This window comes from Arvicanthis niloticus, chromosome 1 (assembly GCF_011762505.2).
Source record: "Arvicanthis niloticus isolate mArvNil1 chromosome 1, mArvNil1.pat.X, whole genome shotgun sequence".
Taxonomy (NCBI): domain Eukaryota; kingdom Metazoa; phylum Chordata; class Mammalia; order Rodentia; family Muridae; genus Arvicanthis; species Arvicanthis niloticus.
The window spans coordinates 46718660-46740195 of NC_047658.1; the positions used below are offsets into that span (position 1 = coordinate 46718660).

At 41.9% G+C, this 21536-nt stretch overlaps 1 pseudogene; it reads left to right on the forward strand.

Moving 5' to 3' along the window:
- The first annotated feature begins 11274 nt into the window (after nt 1-11274).
- On the forward strand, nt 11275-12077 carry LOC117709902 (actin, cytoplasmic 2-like; annotated as a pseudogene).
- The last annotated feature ends 9459 nt before the right edge of the window (nt 12078-21536 follow it).

The following is a 21536-nucleotide window of genomic DNA, read 5'->3' on the forward strand; positions in this document are numbered from 1 at the left end:
CTTATAAAGCCATATATGAATGGATAAAAAGATGTGGGCTAGGTAGAGGTAGATGGGAGAGTAATTTTGTTAATAATGATCAGTGTTCAGCATGAGAATTCAAATTTTATGTCTTCTGTGCATTCCATCCACTCATCGGACCTGAGTACAGCCTGAAGATGTTCTGCTCTGAAGAAACAGTCTTGATGAGAAAACACCATGACGACAATGTGTTCCATTCAGCAGCTTTGCACTTGGCCCCTGAAAGCCTTCAGTACCCACCTCATCTAAGCCTCAGTTAGATGGGTGCCAGCTGGGAAGATTAATGCTTGCCTGGAGCTTAGCTGCCATCTACTCAGACTCAAGGGTCTTGAAAAGGTCTCCTTTGTTACGGTCAAATGGTCTGTAACTTCAGTTCGTGGCTGCAAACGTCTCCTTTCAATTTCTTAGATTTGGGGACTTTGAGCTGTGCTTCAGCAAAGAAGTATCCTGTGACAATGAAGGAAGAAGTGATTGATTGTCCCAATTGCCTAAAACACAAAGCTAGGAAGCACTGGGGCTACCCGAGGGTCCAGGATTGGACTTGCCCTGGGGCACACATTTCCAGCTCTGTCAGTCTCACCCTGACCTTCAACTCAGATTTTTTTTTTTTTTTTTTTCTGTTAATGGGTCTGCCTCAAACCAAAGCTTTCACAAGAATAAAACAAAACAAACCACTGAATTCTCAGAATACCTGGAGCTTCGTAAGCGCTCCGTTGCTACTCACTATCATTATCGCTATCGTTCCTCCGATTAATTAAAATCTGCAACAATATGGACAGACTTTCAGACTTTCGGGAGCCTAAGTACATTCACACGTTCGTTGTAATCAAGTCTAAGCATGGGTAAGTGATTAGTGGCTGTGATGTTAATTAACTCTCCACTGTAAAAGGGCCAGGGAGAGCCCTGCACTTAAACAGCTGAGGAAGATGGAACTGTTCTGTTCTGTTCTGTTCTGTTCTGCAAAAGCCCTCGATGGGGGCCCTTGGCTTTCCACTTCTGAGCAAACAGAAGTTAGCGAGCAAGATCACCACTCCCCTCCTTTTTAATTAGAAAGCACTAAGAAGATGAAAATGCATAATAAGGCTCTGCAGTAGTTAAGTGTAATTCAAGTAATGTGTGCCTGGGGACCCTCTCCATCACTACTCCGCCGGTAGGCAGAGCAGTGTGCAGTCAGGAGCTGGTTTGTCAGAGCGTGGTGCTGCACCTGAGCTTGTTACACTGTCAGCTCTGTCGAATGCTAGCTATGGGACATTTTCGGGGCTCTTAACCTTTCCTTGAGCCTCAGTTTCCTCACTGATACTGTGATGATAATGGAATTGACATCTTGGTGCAGTTGGGAGAACAAAACACTGATACCAATTACCTTGCACTTAGAACTTAGAGCAGGCACGTGGTAGGGACACTTCATAGAGTTGTTTAGAAGGAATCGAGCATCCGGGAAACAGAGATCATTATGGTAAATGAGGTAAACCAAACACACAAAGACAAATACTACTTGCTTCCTCTCAGAAGCAGGAGCAGCACAAATTGGAGTAGGTGGGTGAGTAAACAGGAAGAGGGTACAAAGTAAGAGGGGTAGGGAGATGGGGAGGCTCTAGGCAGGTGACAGAATGGGGGTGAATGTGATCAAAGTACATTGAATGGAAATTTCAAATACGTGATGCAATATTTTATTTAATTAAGATATAAGTACATTCTTTTTTCTTCCCCTCTCTTTCCTCTAGCCCCTATACTCCTCTGCTCCCTCTAAACTGTGGCTTTTGATTTTAGTGATTACTGATGTGTGTGTGTGTGTGTGTGTGTGTGTGTGTCCCTGCAGATAAATGCAATCTGCTGAGTCCATTTAGTGTTTCTTCTTTGTATGTCTTTAGGATTGACTGCTTGGCATTAGACACCCATTTAGGGGGCTCATCCCTGGGAAATACTATTTCTCCTTGAAATAATCATTATCTGTAGCTCTTCATCTGTGGATGGGGCCTGGTCAGATTTCCTCATTCCCTTTGAATGTCAATCTTGTACCAGTCACAATGATGGAGAAAACAAGGAACAATAAATGCTAGAGGGGACATGGGGAATTCTCACTCATTGTTGGTGGGAATGCAACTGCTCCAGCCACTAGAGAAGTCAGCATGGAGAGCTCTTAAAAAGCTAAAAATGAATCTACCATATGATACAACTGTACCACTCCTTGTCATACGCCCAAAGGACTTGACATCTATTCCACGGATATTTCCCAGCAGCCTTCATTGCTGCTCTGTTCAAGATAGTCGGGAAATAGAAAAAAAAATCTAAATGTCCTTCAGTTGATGACTGGATGACGAAAAGGTGGTGCATATACCTCATGCAACACTATTCAGCTGTAGGGAGATATGTTGCAGGGTCCTGCCTGAGACAAAGAACTACAGGCGACTAATGACTCTTGGGTGAAGGAGAGTTAGCCTCTATGTGGGCATGGGTCCCTATATTAGATGTCTAATTTACAATTATCTATCTTGAAAACATACTCATACCAAGAAAAGTCAACTCATCAGGTCATATTTATATATATTTGTGCATGCACATATACATGTATGTAACAATAATAATCAGAGAAAGAGAGGCTATCAACATGAAAATGTGGGGGAGGGGAGAATATGGGGAGAGTTTGAGGGAGGGTAGCTGGAAGGGGCTGAAGGAAGGAAAAGAGGGAGAAAAGTGGAGTAATTCTGTCCCGATTAAAATCATGTTGAAAACAGAAACCTGAAATCACGGAATTTGCAGAAGAGAGGGAACTAGAAAATATCACATTGAGTGTGGCAACTCAGACCCAGAAAGCAAATGCAGCATACTGTCTCTCATTGGCAGTCCCTTGCTCAACTCTTCAGATGTGAATATACAACCCAGAGTAAAACAAGTACACAAATGTATAAAGGAATCCTGGCTAGGGGAGCCCTAGATAGAAGACTAGCAGGCTAGAAAATAAATTTATAATGATATGAAGAGGAAAACGGGAAAAACAGGGTACAGCTTTAGTTGAAATGGAGGGAAAGGGAGAACAATACAGAAGAGGAAGGAAAGAGAGATAATTTAACACAAAGAATATCTGAAATAGCCATAGGGAATCATATCATTTTATATTCACCTAAAACTACAAATAATACATTTAAGTGTATATGTATACATATATGTTATGTATAGTTTTAAAGTATTTTTAAGAGATTCTTTGTTACTGTTTTGGGGTTCTAGAAAACTCTTAACAGTAATGTTGTTAAGTGGTTTAGACAATGAGCTAACATTGCAAGATCGTTGTGATGCTGTGACCTCACACTGGGTGGGTTCAATGCCTGTCTTTGGTGTACCTCCTTAAACATTTCATAGGCTTCTATATTCATCTGTGAAATGGGCCTTTATCACTTAAACCAACATCTTGTTTGAGGCATTTAAAAGTGTTAGTTATTAGAAAACCTAAACTGATTTGCAGAGTCAGCAACTAATTTATTTCTGAAATTAATTCTGGGCTAAAACCAAAGTACTTGATCTTGTTAAAAAGAAAAACTCCCACTTTGTGGTTTTGGATGTGATACTAGAGACTCCTGAGTTAGTGCCCAGTCAATATAAAAATTGGGAGGAAGACATTTAATACTGTAGGGAGTCCAATATCTGAGCCTTCATTATTTTTGGCCATTTCATAGTTAATATTTCTCATCTTAGGCATCCATGGACACCAGTTTACAAGCAGTACCTGCCTTTGTTTCTTTAAAATTTTCTCTTGCTTTACAGCAGTAAAGACCTCACTGTTCTAAAAATCAGAGAAGGCAGACAGAAAAGCAAATGAAAAGGTCCCCCCCAACCAACACCCAAGTCCTGAGCTTTGATGACAATGGAGCTCGTTCTGAGATAGTGAGAAGTGGGGTGAGGGTGTGTGCAATTCATTGGGACTTGAGCTGTGCTTTCTGGTTTGGGGTTCCTGGAAGGGTCAACACATTGAGGATTTTTACAAGACCAGGTTTGCTTAAAAATTAGCTGACCCCCATGAGACTCGTGGGGAACTTACTGCTTTCAGATGAGATAACAGGTAAGTACTCAGGGATAATTCAGGCCTAGAATAGTGTCCATCACAGAAACCTCTACTACTTCAAATAGTGTTTAGCTCTGCCTTTCTCTCCATTTTAAAGTCAGCTTATAAAGGCTTCATAGGGCATTCACCCCAGCCCTTGTGTACCAAAGCAGGAAGGGGAGGGCTGGGCACCCATTTTGGTAGCAGAAAGCAGGTTTCTGTGTAGTTCATGGATATCTGCACTTTGTATTTTGAGCTACTCCTGCGTATCACTCTCCTTCTGTAATGCGAGGCTAGGGTCATAGATAAGACCAACAACTCTAGTTACACTTGACTTCAGGGAAATGACTTCTATGTTATGCTTATTCTGCATAGACTCCAGGTCTTGTGATGTAGAGCAGAATGAAGAAACTTTGTGACTACGTCTCAGGCCAGATTACACAGGGCAAACAGTGAATAGTGAGAGCTAACTATTATCATCAGGAAGTTTTCAACAAAGCCATTATAAATGGAAGTAAACAGAGTTAAATAAATTATATTTGAACATGCCCCAAATTCATCAGTTTCGATTACCTTATTGCATTTTTACTTTATCAATTCATATTATTCATGCCTATTTTAATTATAGGGTAAACTAACCTGCCAGGCTACTCTGCATTCTGCTTGTCTCCTTATAAAATTGACCAGACTTGGACTTTTGAAAGCCTGTAGAAATAGGCACAGGTTACCAAACAGGACCCCATGCTCCTGCCCCTGAGAACCAGAGGATCCAACATAGGTTGCAAAGTCTGGAAGGTCTGACGTGAGTCTAGAGCAGAAGCCTGGGCTGAGAACTATTGCTCACAGGTGTTGGACTTCAGAGCATGGGATCCTCCTGATCACTATAAGAAGGGCTAGAGTGGGACTCACACTGTGGACTGAACTGTGTCCCTTTTCCATGCTTATCTATCGAAGCTGCTGGTGGGCTGGTATTTGGAAATGAGGCCTTTGGGAATAGGATGAGCCTTTTTTTTTTTTTTTTTTTTTTTTTTTTTATAGCTGTCAGGAGATGGAGAAAGGTTAGCTTTGTGAAGCAAAGAAGTTTATTTTGTTCAGTGTGTTGGGTCGTAGAAAACCAAATGGTATGGCTTAAGCTTTTTGACTGTCTCAGCTCAGAGAGCAGTATGGGAGCAAGGGTAGGTGTGAACAATTGTAAGCAGAAAACAAAGACTGGGTGGACTCCAGGTTGGGCAGTCTTAACAACACTCTAATGAGGAGCAACCAGTCTCTACTGAGCAGTACCAGAGTCCTTTCTAAGTCCTAAGAACATCCCTCCGAGATCCACCACCTCCCAGCACCATCATGCTGAGGACCAAGCCTTCAGCATATCAAACTATTAGAAAGACATTGAAAGCCATATCATAGCAAGATATAGAAATGAATGACCTTGTAAAGGTGGAGGTAAGTATTCTTATGAATGTCCTTATAGGAAGCTAGGAAGTGACAACAGAGAGATGACTCTTTCTCTCTGTGTGTTGTTATGATCTAGGGAGAAGGAACCTATCAATGGAGGAAGCAGGCTCACATTTATAGAAATGAAACCCTGAAGGATCTTAATTATGAACTTTCCAGTTTCGAGAAGAGTAAGACTCTTGCAGGAGAGAAAGATACCACAAGAAGGATAAGGAGAGACAACAGGATAGTCGAGGGATCAGATCAGCATGGAGCCTGACAACCAAATATCCGAACAAACATCACCCCCATCGGAATCTCGAGAGAAGACTAAACAGCTGGAATGTCTTCAAGTGTGGCCAGTTTCAGCCAGATTACAGTTGAGAAAATTAAGCCAGCTATTTAATAACAAGAACTGTTATCTAAATATAAAATTCCTATGCAGATAAATGAGGAAAATAGGCAGTCCTAAGGCTTCGTAGTAACACAACTGTAGTGGAAGCAAGCTCTTCTAAAACTGGAGCACAACAAGGAAGAGAGTTGAAATGTTCTGAACTTAGAGCCTCAGAGAGGTCGTCCTATGGAATTGAAACTCAAAAGACTTGGGGTGCAGCACTCTGCAGTTGTTGAAAAGCTGGACTCAACTGTTACCATGGGAAGGTGCTGCTGCCATTGTCTGGGTGAGAAAACAAAGTCCCAGAGTCTGCCAAGAGCCAGAAAGAAACAGGAAGCAAGGAGGAAGTTCCTCTCCCAACTATAACCTCCTTTCTGTCTCCCTGGTCCTTTTAGGCAGTGCCTATCAGGACACCAAGTGGAGGAATGGGTTGCAGGGAATACAAGTAATCAGCATTTCAGAAGTGGTATGAGGCCACCCTTAGACACCTATGATAATGCCTCCCAGAAGTGGAGCTCAGAGACAGAGAGTGCCCCCACCTCTACCTAACCTGAAATGGAAAAAAAGGTGGTGATGGTATACACTGGATTGACCTTTCTACCAATTTAGGAAACCAACCAACCAACCAAACAACAGCAATAATAAAATAGTGCTTCATCTTTTTAAAGGGTGTAATGCTCAAGAGGAGATGTTTGGGAAGTGAGACATAATTCTGAGAATAAACACAGAGCATGGCTGGTGTCTGAAGGAGATGAACCTGTGAATCGTCTCTGTTTAAGTGGTCTGTTTAAAGCAGGTTTCTGTCAAGCTGTTTTGTGTTCGGTGGGAATTGAGTCGCCTTGCTTATTTGGGATTTTAACGCCTATTTTATATCCCAGGCTCTTCTCTAATATTCAACTGGCCCCCTTTCTGAAAAGCATTTGAAACATCCATGTCTCTGCCTTTGCATCCAGTGGTTATCAACAAATCCTTAGGAGGGCATCTTTCCTCATGACAATACCTCTTCAGTGAAGTGAAAGGAAAAAAAAAAGCTGTATCCTCTTGGAAAGTATCCTAGCAACTGAATCTCAACAGCTACATCTACTAGTTACCTCCTGGGGAGGGGGCCAGGCTCCTGCATTAAATGCTAAAGGGCGTGGTGGCTTGGGAAGCTGAATCCCTACTTGGGGTAGGCCATAATTTAACAGGAAAGGAAGCAGTGTAAACTGTACTTGCAGGGGCGTTAACTCTGTGTGAGGGGCAGGAAGTAGCTAAAAATGGGAAATATACAGAAAGTACATGTGTGGTGACCTCGGAAAGATAAGTAGGGCCTTGCATTCTCCGCAAGGAGAACATTCTAGACAAGAACAGCTCGAAGTTGCAGAGAAGAGTAGTGATAAGACCATCTCTGAAGCTGGAGGAGGGCGGGCATGCAGCTTACAGATCCTCTGGAAGCATTTGACAGACACTCACCCTGAAGGTGACAGGAAACCACTGGAGACACTGTTGAACACAGCAGCTATGTGATTGCCAGGGCTGCAGCTGTCTAATGACCAGGTCACACCTGGACATAAAATCTCTTAGAGAAATTCCCAGTCCTGTTGATCCTGAACCAACCTGTACCTAGCTTCAGGTTCTGCTGGTTTTCCCCCAGCTTCTAATTAGCATAGATGAATCATACAAAATAAGAGGCTGCTTTTCACTTGCAGCATACTTGAAAAGTAATTGGATTATATACATTCTCTCTGTGACCCCTCGTTGCCCCTCTTTCCTTTACCTCCCCACATGTCTTGTCACCCCTCTTCTGTTCTTCTGTCTTTCCCCTTGATTTCACAGACAAATACTATTGAATATCATTATATTCTGGCTCCACCCATATTCTTGCAAGTGACATAATGGTATTATTCTTCTGAATAAACAAAACTTGAATATATATGTATACATATACACACATATATACATATACATACACATATATACACATATATATGCACATATATATATATATATATATATATATATATATATACACACATACATATATATATATTCATTCATCAGTGGGCTCCTAGGCTGATTCCATAAGTTGGCTATAGTTAGACGTGCCATAACAAGCATGAATTTGAGGGTGACTGTTGATTCTTGGAGTATATGTATCCGAATAGGTTTGCCTGTTTTTCAAACTCTGACTAGTAATTGCTGAGCCTGCCTTTCATAACAAGGCTGACTCGTGCTAACCCACATCATCTTTCTGCCATAAGCTGTACTTCCTCCTCCATGTGGCTCATTGAGTCAAAACAGTTGAGACACAGTAACTTCTGCTAAGGGGGAACTGTATGGGAGTCATTGGGACTGGTGTGAATGCTAAAACTCAGCTGCTCATAACAGGGTCTCCAAGAAGCCTCCTCTGTCTGCTTTGGATTGTGTGAACTGATTATTCTTGTGGAACTAACAGCTTGAAAGCAAAAAGAGCTAATACAACCATAAACTGTAACAGTGCATGCATCAGCAGCAGGGCTGGGCAGCTCTTCTCTTGATTAGAGAATTACTTCTAGGACCGTTGGGCTAGCCGGGGCCTGCTCTTCTTACAGAGATAGCATAAGAGCCAGAGCATGAGTAAACCATGCAGGGCCCCTTAAGGTCTGAGTTTAGAACCATTTCCTGTTGCTTTCCTTTTCATGTTATGTGAAATCCAAAATGAAACTGTAATGAAAAATTACAGTGATAGAGCATTTTAAAATAGAAATGAGAGTTCTGGAGGAAATCAGGACATAAGGAGTTATCAAGTTGTTACCTGAAGAAATAAGCCTTTGACCTGTACCCAGAGATGGAGTATTTGAATTGGACTAAGTGTGGGAAGCCCACCAATATTTTTAATGACAGCTGCAACTGTCACGAATAGATTCTTTACCTAGAGCTCACCCTGTCAGTCAGTCATGTGTAACCCAATATCTATAACGATATCTGGCCTACTGTGAGAATAGCTTTTCTGCAGTAGCACTGGGTCTTCTATGTAACTTTGGGACCTCTTTTATCTTTGTCCCTTAAATGGTTCTGCAGCCGTTAAGCCTCTTCAGACCACTCATCCACAGCCACACCTGAGCATTTGCTTCCCAACTGCAATTTCCAAGACTTTAAATAAAGTTTGTTAATGATATTTTCACTTAATGAATTGACATCTATTGGCCAAAGTAAGTTTCATGTGTGGCCAGGTTTGGAGTTAAGTTATTGATACCAGATGGAATGAGGAACCAGAGTAAGTGACACAATCTAGTGCCTGGCTTTTGCTATTTGCTCCTGATTCTCCAATCAGGATAAACAATCACCCTTATAATAGGGAAGCACAGAGGGCCACAGAGATCAGAGAAAGGTGCGCTTCACTCAGCATGGACACAGCAGACTTACCTAAGAGGAATTAGATTAGCTGGTATTCGGAGATGGGTAGGACCATTTGGACCCTCGCTGGGTCTTAATTAGGTTTTTATTGCTGTGAGGAGACACCATGACCATGGGTATTCTTATAGATGACATCTAATTGATGCTGACTTATACAGTTCAGACATTTAGTCCATACTCATCATGGTGGGAAACATCTGTATGCAGGCAGATGTGCTGTTAGTTCTGCATATGAATCAGCAGGCAGCAGGAAGAGAAACGCTGGGCTTGGCTTCAAAGCCAACCTCCAGTGACACGCTTGCTCTAACAAGGCCACACTTTCTAATACAGCTACTCCCTATAAGCCTATGTGACTCATTTTTACTCAAACTACCACACTGGGGGACTATTTAAGAATGATCATTATTATACCTACTTTGGGAAACCAATAGGTGACATAATGGAATTATTCTTCTGAATAAACAAAACATATATATATATATATATATATATATATATATATATATATATATATATATTGGCTTCTAAGTGTTTGAAATGTGAAGTAACAGCAAGCCCTCTTGCAGAAGCTTTTATTCTCAAGGCTTCAAACAATGTTTAGGATAATTTAGCACCAACATGTACTTCTATAGTTTATTGTCTTAGAATCAGTTCCCTTCTCTAGAAGTCACTACTTGCCAGTTTGAATGCACTGTGAAAACAGGGGAAATAGCAGGCCATGAAACCACAATTGGGAATTCCAAGAGCAATCAGTCATTGGGAATTATGAGAATCCTGACCCTTATACCTCTTGTGCCAAGGTATAGAAGAGTTGCTCCCATTTGGCCTGTGTGCACACAGGTTTAAAATGACAGGATTCTTTCATGAGGTATTACAACTCTCTCACTACCATGGAACGTACTTTCCACTGCAGGAGCCAGCTGTGTCTTTCTATAGCTGACCATCAGTTATATTTGCTCTCCTCTACATAGTAGGTTCCTGTTGATTTTATACTTTCTTCCATCTCTTCAGCTGCTCTCCATACTAGACACAGTCACGACTGCTAGCTAGGATCTCTCACCAATACAGGCTGCAGTGTGAGCTGTGACTTCTGATATGACAAGTCCAATCTCTTCCACATAAACCTGTGAATTCTTTTGGACTTTGTGCCCCTTCTTCACATCCAATTTCCTTTTACCATACAACCTGGGCAAGCTGTTTAGACCCAGTACTTCTGTTTTCTTATACTATGCTGTAATATTGCCATACCAACTATGCACCTATCATTGGGCTTTCCTGGGAAGCTTCCATGTTAATACATATAAAGAATCAAGAAGAGGGTCTACTTTATACTGTGAAGGCTCCAGAAATAGTGGAAGCTACCATAGTAACCATCCTAATCACTGTCTTTTTTTTTTGTCTTCTGGCTTACTCTGTTACTTGACATCACTTGCCAGGAGCTATGGAATAACACAGAGCAACTGGAACAAAGGTGAGAAAAATGCAGACGGGGTGATCTTGAAATATAATCAGTCCAGTAAAATAAAGAGCTAATTAACTCTAGAGAATGGGCTGCATACAACCCCTACCAAAGCAGTAATTGTGTTCCTAAATTGTGCCTTGTCTTAGCACGCTTGCCCTTTGCAGGATGCATCGTATGTGTGCAAGTTCTTAGAGACCAAATTTTCTGTTCCCATAAAACATTATGGCAGCAGTCATGGCCCTAACTCAGACAGAAACAATCAGTGTGGACCCACTTCTTAAATCAGAGCTGTGCGGCTGACAGTGACTAGAAAAAGAGCGTAGACACTGTCAGAATAATGGATTTAAGCAAAAAGGAAACTTCATGATGAGGAAGATTATAGCGGTGCAGAGGCTGAGCTGGGTAAAAAATGAAAGATGGAAAGAGAGGGAGAAAGAGGGAGAGGAGGAGGGAAAGGGGAAGAGGAGGGAGAGGGGGAGGAGGGGGAGGGGGAAGGGAGGGGGAGGGGGAGGGAGAAGGGGAGGAGGGGGAGGGGTAGGGTCCTGGCTGATTTCAATGGAAGAAGTCACTGTGCTCAGGATTAACAATGCCTCTGGCATGTGCAAAGCTGACTTTGCTGGTGAACATGCCCCCAGAGCTATGTTTCCCTTCATTGACTGGTACTCGTGACACTAAGGTGTCATGGTAGATATGAGACAAAAGGACTCCTATGTGGGTTAAGAGGCCAAGATCAAGAGCTATATCTTGGCCCTGAAGTCCCCTATCAAACACTGCATTGTCACCAACTAGGAGGATCTGGCACCACACCTTCTACAATGGACTGCATGTGGCCAGTGAGGAGAACCCAGCGCTTCTGACTGGAGTAGCACTCTCAATCCCAAGGCTAACAGACAGAAGATGACACAGATAGTGTTTCAAGTCTTTAATACCCGAACCATGTATGTGGCCATCCAGATGCTGTCCCTGTATGCCTCTGGGCACACCATTGGCATTGTCATGTCTCCTGGTGCCTGGTCACATATACAACACATATCTATGAGGACTATTGCCTTCTTCATGTCATTTTTGGTCTGGAATTGACTGGCTTAGACCTAATAGACTACCTCATGACAAGTTTGACTGATGAGGGTTATAGCTTCAACCCATGGCTGACAGGAGATTGTGCATGACATTAATGACAGGTTGTGCTATCCCTGGATTTTGAGCAAGAAATGGCCACTCCTTCATCATCCTGTTCCTCAGAGAAGAGCTATCAATTGCTGATTTGCAGGAGACTGGCGGCATCAATGAAAGATTCAGCGTCCAGAAGTTGTCTTCCGGTGCTTTTTACTGTGCTTGTAGTCTTGTGGCTTCCATGAGACCACCTTCAACTCTACCACCATGTAGCTAGTCATTGTTGACAGGATGAAGAATATCAAAATGCTATCTTCCAGCCCAACGAAGATCAAGATCATTGCTCCCCTGAGCACAGTCCCTCAAAGCATAGGTACTAAGTCTCAATTAATGGCTCCATCTTGGCCTCAATGTCCACCATTTTGCAGATGTGGACCAGGAATCAAGAATATGCTGAGTTGGGTCCTTCCATTGTTTACTGCAAATGTGTCTAGAGAGACAGAGCCAGGCATCTGCTGTGTGAGCTGATTCTGAAGTATCAATTTGTCCTGGCTAAAGTACACACCTCACACTTACCTCACAAAAATGAGAAAAGCCTTTGGGAAGAAATTTGGCCTTGAAGCTTGTGTCTGATATCAGCACTGGATTGTAGAACTTGTTGCTGATTTTTGACCATGTATTAAAGTTAACTCTTCCCTTATTACATGTTTAACAACCTGTGCATATCCTGACTCAGTCCTTAGTTCATGTCATGTGGCTCAGTAACTTGGTGGCTGTGGAGAACACACTATAGAAGAGGAATCTCCAGCCTAATGGCTCCACGTGAGCACCATAAAATGTTCTGTCCATGTTATCAGCTATCAGCCGACCAACCTAGGATTTCTGGATGCTATGAGGTTCCTGAACCAGTAACCTCATCGATCTTGCTATTTAACAGGGTGGGGAAGTCCAAGCCTTAGGACCAAGTTTCATTCTGCTGGATTTCCTCCTTTTCATAGCACAGTGGCTTGTGATTTGCCTGAATTCAGAACACTTATGGATTTATTTATCTTTTTAATGAATGTAAGTTATTTTGAATACAGTCCTTTAGGATATGACATATTTTGTTTTTCTACTGTTTGGTGAGAACATTAGGCTCCAGTAACAAGCACATCATTGTATAAAGAAAAATAAATGCTACCACCAATAGAAAAAGATAAGTATAAGAAAGAAATGGTAGATGTTTGAGAAGGATTTCTGAAACAAACAAAATCAACCTATAGCTCCATTTAACAGTGTTGTTGAGAGCCTGAAATGGAACATATGTTGAGCATTGTGGCTTTTTAAATGGCAATATCACCCACCCTCGTCACCATGATCATGGTCCTCAGAGACTGGCCATGTCTAGTGGTGTGCAGATGAACGTGCTTACTTTGCCATCGGTTTTATCTACCCTCACAACAACCCCATGGGTAGAGTGCTGATATTATTATTTTAATTTCACACACGAGGAAGTGCAAGCTCAAGGCAATGGAGTGATGGTCCATTGGGCACAAAGGCCACATGCACAGTAGGACCAGAGATCCCACCTCCCTACCGACTTCTGACTCTGATAGTCCACACCACTGCCCATAATGGCTTAGTTCCCATCATGTTGATTAAGCCCAGGACATTTTTCTTTGTTATACTTATAAATCTGTTTCCATTTTTTTTTTTTTTTTACTTCCAGAATATCATTCACCTAAGAAGCCTGGGGCATTTGTACATTTAAAATTCTGATCCATTCAGCTCTCCTCAGGAGACACAGAATGGTACAGAATTCCCAAGTGGAAGGTACTTAATGGGAAACCAAGAAATACAACAATTTACATGTCCTTATATACATAAGGAGCCTCTGACCTCCTGGTAGGAAAGTAAATGTGAATTAGGAGTGAAATGAGGTTAGAAACAATAATGTAGCCAGAACAAAATGAGAGTCCTGAGGCAAAATTGGAATATTTGTATTCAGAGGTGTATTTTTTAGAGAATCCCAAGGCCACAGATGTGAACAAGGGGCCTGAGCACACAGGATCAGGATACCAGTGTAGACATTGCCTGGAAAATCCTTCCGCACAACTCAGCCAGCTTTCTGTCTTCCAATAATTGCATTTTTTTTTCATGCCATGGGGTCAGAATTAATTGTTTGGGTTTGTCACAGGCTCACACATACTGAGGGTGTAAACTTTGCTTTTGTTTGCACAGGTTTAGTCTGTACCTTGTAAACAGAACAAGAAATAACCTCAACATTCATATAAAATGTCTTTGTTTTCTAAAAATGCCTGTCTATGACTGATTGTATTTACTTACTGTTCAGCCTGCAACTGGGTTGCTGCTTTCTTTCTGTTCTCCTCCGAGGAACATCTCTGCAGGGAGAACACTGGCTCCCTGGACTCTTCTGTTTTGCCATTCTGGTTGTGTGGAGGGGGTCCCAATGCTATTCTTATTCCTCAAACTAACACCAGGGAGAAGATCTCAAAATGCAACTTTGCAAGTTCAAGGTCCTTAAGGGTTACAAAGTGAATTTGAAGCCAGCCTGGGGAACTTAGAAAGATCTCTTAAAAAAAAAATGAATGTTTAAAAAGATCTGAGGAGGGGCAGGGCAAATGGTGGGGTGGAGACATGGCTTAGTGGTTTAGAGCACTTGTTGCTTTTACAGAGGACTCAGGTTCTATTCCCAGCATTTACATGACAGCTCCTAACCATCCTAAGTGTGGTTACAGGGAACCTGGTGCCCCTTTCTGACTTCCATGCATACATACATGCAGACAAAAATCTCATACACGTGAAATTAAATACATCTTTAAAATAAATAAATAAAAGCACAAAAGGGTGGGAGCACAGCCCTGATAGATTGCATGTTGGGCACGTATGAGGCTCTAGATCCAACCCCTAGTATCATCAGAAATCCCAACCAACCACCCAACCACCCAACCAACCAAGCAAGAAGCAAGGGAGCTCTGGCCATGTTGTTCTTTTCATTAAAGATTCTCAAAGACTTCCTACCACCTCAGAATATGTTTTGAGTTTCTTCCTTCCATAGAGATGCTGCTTTGGTTTCTGATGTTCATCCTCAATTGTGGTTTAGAACTTTGAAATTTACTCACGTTCTTCACAAACTGGGCTTGTTTCTGCCTCTGTGTGTCTACAGGTGTCAGGTTCTCTTGCTGAACCCACCTTTGCCTCTTTTCTGTTTTCTTAGGCCTCTGAACTTCTGCATCCCCTTCAAAAGAGATGCTCATATTTTCGTGCAATTGACATAATTCTCAATGTCTTGTTTACCACATAAAATGTACATTTTGGGGATGGAGAGATGGCTCAGATGTTAAGAGCACTGGGTGCTCTTCCAGAGGTCCTGGGTTCAGTTCCCAGCAATCACATGGTAGCTCACAACCATCTGTAATGGGATCTGATGCCCTCTTCTGGCATGCAGATGTACATACATGTAAAACAGTCATATACATAAAAATATATATAAAAAAATGTTTTGTTATTTCCTTACCCCCTTTTCTCCTAGTAAACCTCTGCCTCAGATAACATGCTGTGAACATCATTTTTGAGTTTCTGGCAACCACATTAAAAACTGTAAAAGCTCCAAGTGTTTAACCTTAACTACCTATCTTATTGGCCCTCATCTAGCCAAAGTATATTTTATTTTCAATGTTGAATGAATGCATAGATAAGGAGGATATTTTCTATTCTTTCCATAATTATTCTTAGAAACATTGTATATATTTTAAAACATATATAGCACATGACAAATACTGTACTAAAAGCCTGCACTTGACACTTTCATGCATTTCATAATATTTAGAGTTCAGAAAGGGGATCCAGGCCGGGAGACAGGTCATCAGGTAAAAGCTCTTGGATGGCAAACCTAAGAACCTGAGTTCAATGCTCGAGATGTGTTCTGACACAGCACTCAGTGGCTCACACATACCTGATCTTTCTCTCTGTCTCTTTGTCTCTCTGTCTCTGTCTCTCTCTGTCTCTCTCACACACACAAGCAAGTAAATACATAATTTTAAAGGAAGCCTATACTTCTATTTATTCAAGCCAAAATGTAAAAGTTTTCTAAGAGCTAGAATATAATTTTTAATTGAAATTAAATAGCCATAAATGTTCTTCTACTGAATTAGCCACATTTCAGGGGTGTCACAGTTTCAGGCAGCCAGAGCCGAAATTAAGCTCTGAGCAGCCAGAGTCTAGGAAGTCAGGTCCTAGAGAAGGCAGTCCCACCAGCTACACTCATGTCTTACTACTGGGTTCTGTGTTGGTGGAGCAGCCTGGAGATCCAGCTCCTCTCCTGTCTCCAAACTTCACCCAGCACAGAGCTGACATTCACTTGGCAGGCAGGTGTTCAGTATAGTTGTATGGAGAGGTAATTGAACTTAATGTGGATTCTCTGCTGTCAATTTTTAATGGAGACACCTGGGACACAAAGAAATGACCAGATTTTCTTTCTGAATGACAGGAGACTGTACATCATGAAACCAAAAATAAATAAATAAATAAATAAATAAATATCCATCAACTGACTTTATTTCCAGAAAGTTTGCCCAATGTTGACGTGATTCTGGATTCTGTCCAGACACCAAAATAGTACTATTAGGGAGGAAGGGAGGGAGGGAGGGAGGGAGGGAGGGAGGGAGAGAGAGAGAGAGAGAGAGAGAGAGAGAGAGAGAGAGAGAGAGAGAATGAATTTAGTCACAATCGGTTCCAAAGAGAAAGGAGTTCCAGAAATGTGACATGGTTTTAACAGCTTCTTTGGGGGAAATGTCAGAGCTCCAAACTCCCGTAGCAAGTGCACAAAGCAAGGGCTTGAACAATGAATTGCTCTGGGCCTTGGTGAGGGATTGATTTCGAAGAGGCAGAGGCAGGCAGGAAAACCACGCTTGTACCATTTTCTCATGCTCTTCATAGAGAGGGACATTCCCTCTGGGATAGCACCGTGCTGCTACAACTAGAAGGGCAGAGAAAGGAGGAGGGCTGGGAGAGAGGCCCAGAGCCCCAGAAAAATAGAGCAGTGTGTGGTCACACACCAACAACTTACACAACAAGGTATGTATAAATAACTGCTCTCTATCTAGTGCATGGAGAAACTACCATGGATGAAAAAACTGGCACTTAGATAAATCGCCTAAGTCTCAATTAGGGAGCACCTGGGCCCTTGGAAGAGAGATGAGGAGCAGACTTGGCTCTCAGATATGTCTTGACTCTACCCAACCCCAGCTACAGCTGCTCTGTCTGGCTTGAGGTAGAATCTCTGAGACTTCAGGAACTAAGGAAATTCCCCTGAAAGCCATCTTCCACGTTCAACCTGCAATACATGGTTTATTCCAAAAGAATGGCCCAAAGGGATCAGAAGCTTTGGGCCATATCCCTGCCTCACAGTCACGAATTCTTATCCATTTTAAAACGAGAATGAGTGTTTCTGTTCTCATCCTTGGGAGATGCACACTTAATCCTTGGAGGGGAAGACCTCTCTTCTTGCCTTTACCATCTCGTCAGAACCTGATGAGAATGAAGAGGATAGCGCTCTGTGAAACAAAATGCACCTAGCATCTTCACATCTTCCCCACAACCCATTGTGTTATGTTAACAGAGTTGGACTAGGGAGGTACAGGTAGGAGGTGAGCAAAACCATTGTTATTATTTAATACTAATAATTAATAGTAATATTAATCAATGATGTTATTAAATAATAGAAAATCTCTTCAACTAAAAGGGACAGGGGAAGACAAGAAAGAAGGAATACAGGAAATATTGTGTTCACTTCCTTGTAGGGACTGTAGTACTCTGCCCAAATCAGAGCCATTCAGTTCTTCCGCTGTGTGCTTCCTGTTCATTATTCACACTGAAAGTGTCCCTCAATTGCCTTCATATTAAAAGAACTGCCTCACGCAAAGGCATACCTACTCATGGGAGAGCTTTCTTGTAGTAACCCTGGCTAATGTGGGTGTTCAGTGGCTAGCCCCATCCCTTCGATGCACAGAAACCCTGGAGTTCCATCCAGTTCTAGAGTTCCCTAGGGGCTGGCTGAGTCCTTGTTGACTCCGTACTGTAACTCACTCTGTGCACCCCCCACACTGTGTACAACCTCACCCCTTGATTCTAGAGCCAAACATCTTTGCTTCAGCTGAGCACCAGGTAAGTAATTGGCCTGAGAAAAGAGTCCATGATCCAAGAAAATAGCTATTTTTAACACAAGAATCAGCTTCTCTGAAGAATGATACCTGTAGAATCCTGCCAGACTGGAGAGGTAGAATATTTAAATCTTCTCAATGAGGTTGTCTTGCAGTATAAAAAGGTGGCATGTGAGACCTATTTTGAAGGAGGGTTGGGTACATATACTTGATCTTATATAACTTAGAAAATGTGTGTAGTGTGATTCCAGTATCACTTTGATACATATTTATGGCACATGTAAGTACTTAATATTTGAACCGAACCCGAAAGTGCTTCTTGTGCCACATATGACCTTGCACATCAGTGATCCTTGCAATGACCACTTACTTTCAATGACAGTATTTTCATTGACATTATTTTCACAGGTGTTTCATCTATCCCATGCATAAGATAAGTTCCATCTTTGTTCCTGGAGAACTTACGTTCCAGAAAAGACTAATGTAAACATTCTGTGTGTTCTGTGTGACAACAGTAGTGATGAATCCATCTAAATGCACGGGAACCATGCAAGCAGAGCCTTCAATAGGGGACTACAGTGAGTGTGGAACAGAGCAAAGGCTTATATTAGGAAACTACATTGCAGCTCGGAACTGGCCAGTGAATAGCATCAGCCTAGAGCAAGAAGAGGCTGAAGCACTCCAATCATGTGTGCACTCTGGAGACCAAGGCATGTTGTCAAGGGCATGGGAAATACATGGGACGCTCTGGGCTGTACCGGTGTGGGCTGGTGGCAGAGACCTAGGTAGGGATTTGGACTTTATTCCAGAGATAGGAGCCATTTAAAAGTTTTAAGAAATCAGGATCAGATAGAGATTTTCAAAGTATTGCCTTGCTTCAAGCACTGAACAGGGCTAAGAAGAAGCCAGGGACACTAATGCACAGGCACCTGTCTTAAGGGGAAGATGATGATCACTTGGGAGACAGTGAATCTCAGCGATATTGTGAAGAGAAACAGTGAACACTGGCAGCCCCGTTGACCTGACTGAAGATGCACAAGGCCAGATTCCATCTAAGACTATATGCTCCCAAGGATTGTGAACTCCCGACTCAGAAATTCTTAGCTGTTTCTTGTGTCAGCAAAATTATGAAAGTTGAGGAAATGAAATTATACACCATGTCATTGGAAATCATAACTTTTGCCACCAAAACTATAACAACTTTCCCAGAGAAAGTGTTATACACAGGTTCTAAAAGTTGTCACTGTAACTAGGGTGAGAAGAGCCCCAAGAATAAGACAATTCGCATTTGATTGATTGTTACTGCAATCAAGTCTCAGATCACATAATCCATTTTAAGTTCAACAAGGGATTATTTTTAATCTTATTTTTGACAACTTAATATAATTCATGTATATAATATAATTTGATTATATTAACCTCCCCTTAATACCCTCTTTTATCAACTCCTTACTCCTTCTGGATCCCTTCTTCTTCCCAACTCCCTCCTCACTTCCATATAATTTTTACAGACCAGTTGAGTTTAGTAAGGGTGGCTTGCAGGAGTATAGTTATCCACAAGATAGGCAACTTACCAATGGCCATATAATTGAAGAAAAGATTCCTCTTCTCCCAACAACCAATAACTGTCAATAGATCCTCAGATAGGGGTGGGACCTTGGGACACCCTTCCTCCATCAATGCTTGAAGTAAACAAATATTTATCAAATATGCTATTTCATCTAAAGAATTATGCCAGCATATAGAATATATGGATGAATCTTCCAAAAGGGCATAGTTAATAAGAACTAAACTGATCCTGTCCAGGGAAAGAGCAACAAAAACAATAACAAAGATGGCTGAGACTCCTTCATCCATCACTAAATTAATAGCACGATGAGGTGTTACCCATAGAGAAGCAAATGTGTCTGGAGCTGAAAGGCACGGAAACCCCAGCCTCAGCCTCTTCTGGAGAAACCACTCAGATTTTCATATCTAGAGATCCTCCAATCTTTCCTTCCACTTCGGGCTCTGTGTTCCCCTTTTAAGTTTCTCTTGTTTTTGTGACATACCAGGGCCACCCCTTGCAGGAAATCTGCCTCACTGCCTCACTGCCTCACTGAAAGGCAAACTGACTTTCGGGCTAATGAAGTTTCTGGAGAAAGACTTCAAGATAAATGATGTAACACAAGCTGAAAGGAGAGAGAAATTCTGGCTTCTCCCCACCCTAATCCCAGCCCAGTCTCGGCTGGATCTGGTTTAGAAACAATGTTTTGAACTTTAGATTTTCTTATGCTTCTGCGTGCAAGAATGCCCACGTTAAAGGGATCTTGACAGAGGCATGGAAAAACTTTGTCACGCCTGAGGACATTGCTGGCGCAGCAGGCAAGAACCCTGGGGCACCTGGCAAAGGCCCAGGGACCATAGCGAACAGCAGAATGCTGCCACCTCTGCTGGCAAAGTGCAGGGTGGGGTGGCTCCTTCTTGGCTCTGGGGACCATCAGTGTGAGTAAGATTTGGGTGAAAAAGCCTCTGCTGTTGTTTTTTACTGTAAGTGTCCAGAACGGAGGAGAACGGAGGCATCACTGATTTTTCGTTCCTCAGCAGTGTTTTGGAACTGACTTTTCCTCATTTGGACCAGATGCTCAAGCACACAGCCTCGTTGTCAGGACTTCCTGTTAAATTAACCTCTCATGTGTGGAGACTGGTTTCTGCAAAGCAAAGATTGGGAGGAACAACCAAAGGGAACCAATATGTAGGCCAGGACTTAGCTCCCACTGCAGGCCCATCTGCCTCCAGGACTGAATCTTATCTGATCATTTCCATGGCAACAGCTGTGGGATTAGAATAGGATGAAGGTTTAGGAAGAGTTGCTGGAATTCAGTCCTAGACAAGTGAGGATTATTTAACTACACTCTCATGTTACCATGGAAACACAAATTTACAAATCAGGCAGGATTTTTGTAGCACTGTAGAACAGAATTATATTCTTAGGGCTGCTTCAAATCCCCTAGTCCTGTTTTCTGTCCTTTGGGAGGGGGACATAATTATCCCACTGGAAACAGCTTAATTATTCCACAAATACTTTTTATTTTCATTTTGAAGTCAAAAAAAGTACACTGTCTAAGTTTGAGATCAAAGGACTAGTTCTTAAAATGCTGTTCTAAATTTTTTAAAGTCAAATTTGTTTTAACTCAAAGAGAAAGAATTTTAAACATATACTAAGGAACATATACAGAGTCAGTTAAGCCCTGTATATGAGTAGAAACCAAAAAATATCCTCATTAAAAATGGCATTTATTTCTCTTAACAACCATCAGCCCTGAATTTTTGATTTGCTTAATAGAAATTGAGCATCAGAAGTCAATAAAGCTTTAGCTTTAGTCAGAGTTTTAGGTTTACAAACCACGTTCACCTCTTAAATATATATATACATATATGCATATATATGCATATATATGTATATATACATATATATAAATTTTAAAAGAAGAAGGAGAAAGAGAAGGAGAAGCAGGGGGAGGAGGAGGAAGAGGAAGAGGAGGAGGGGGAGGAGGAGGAGGA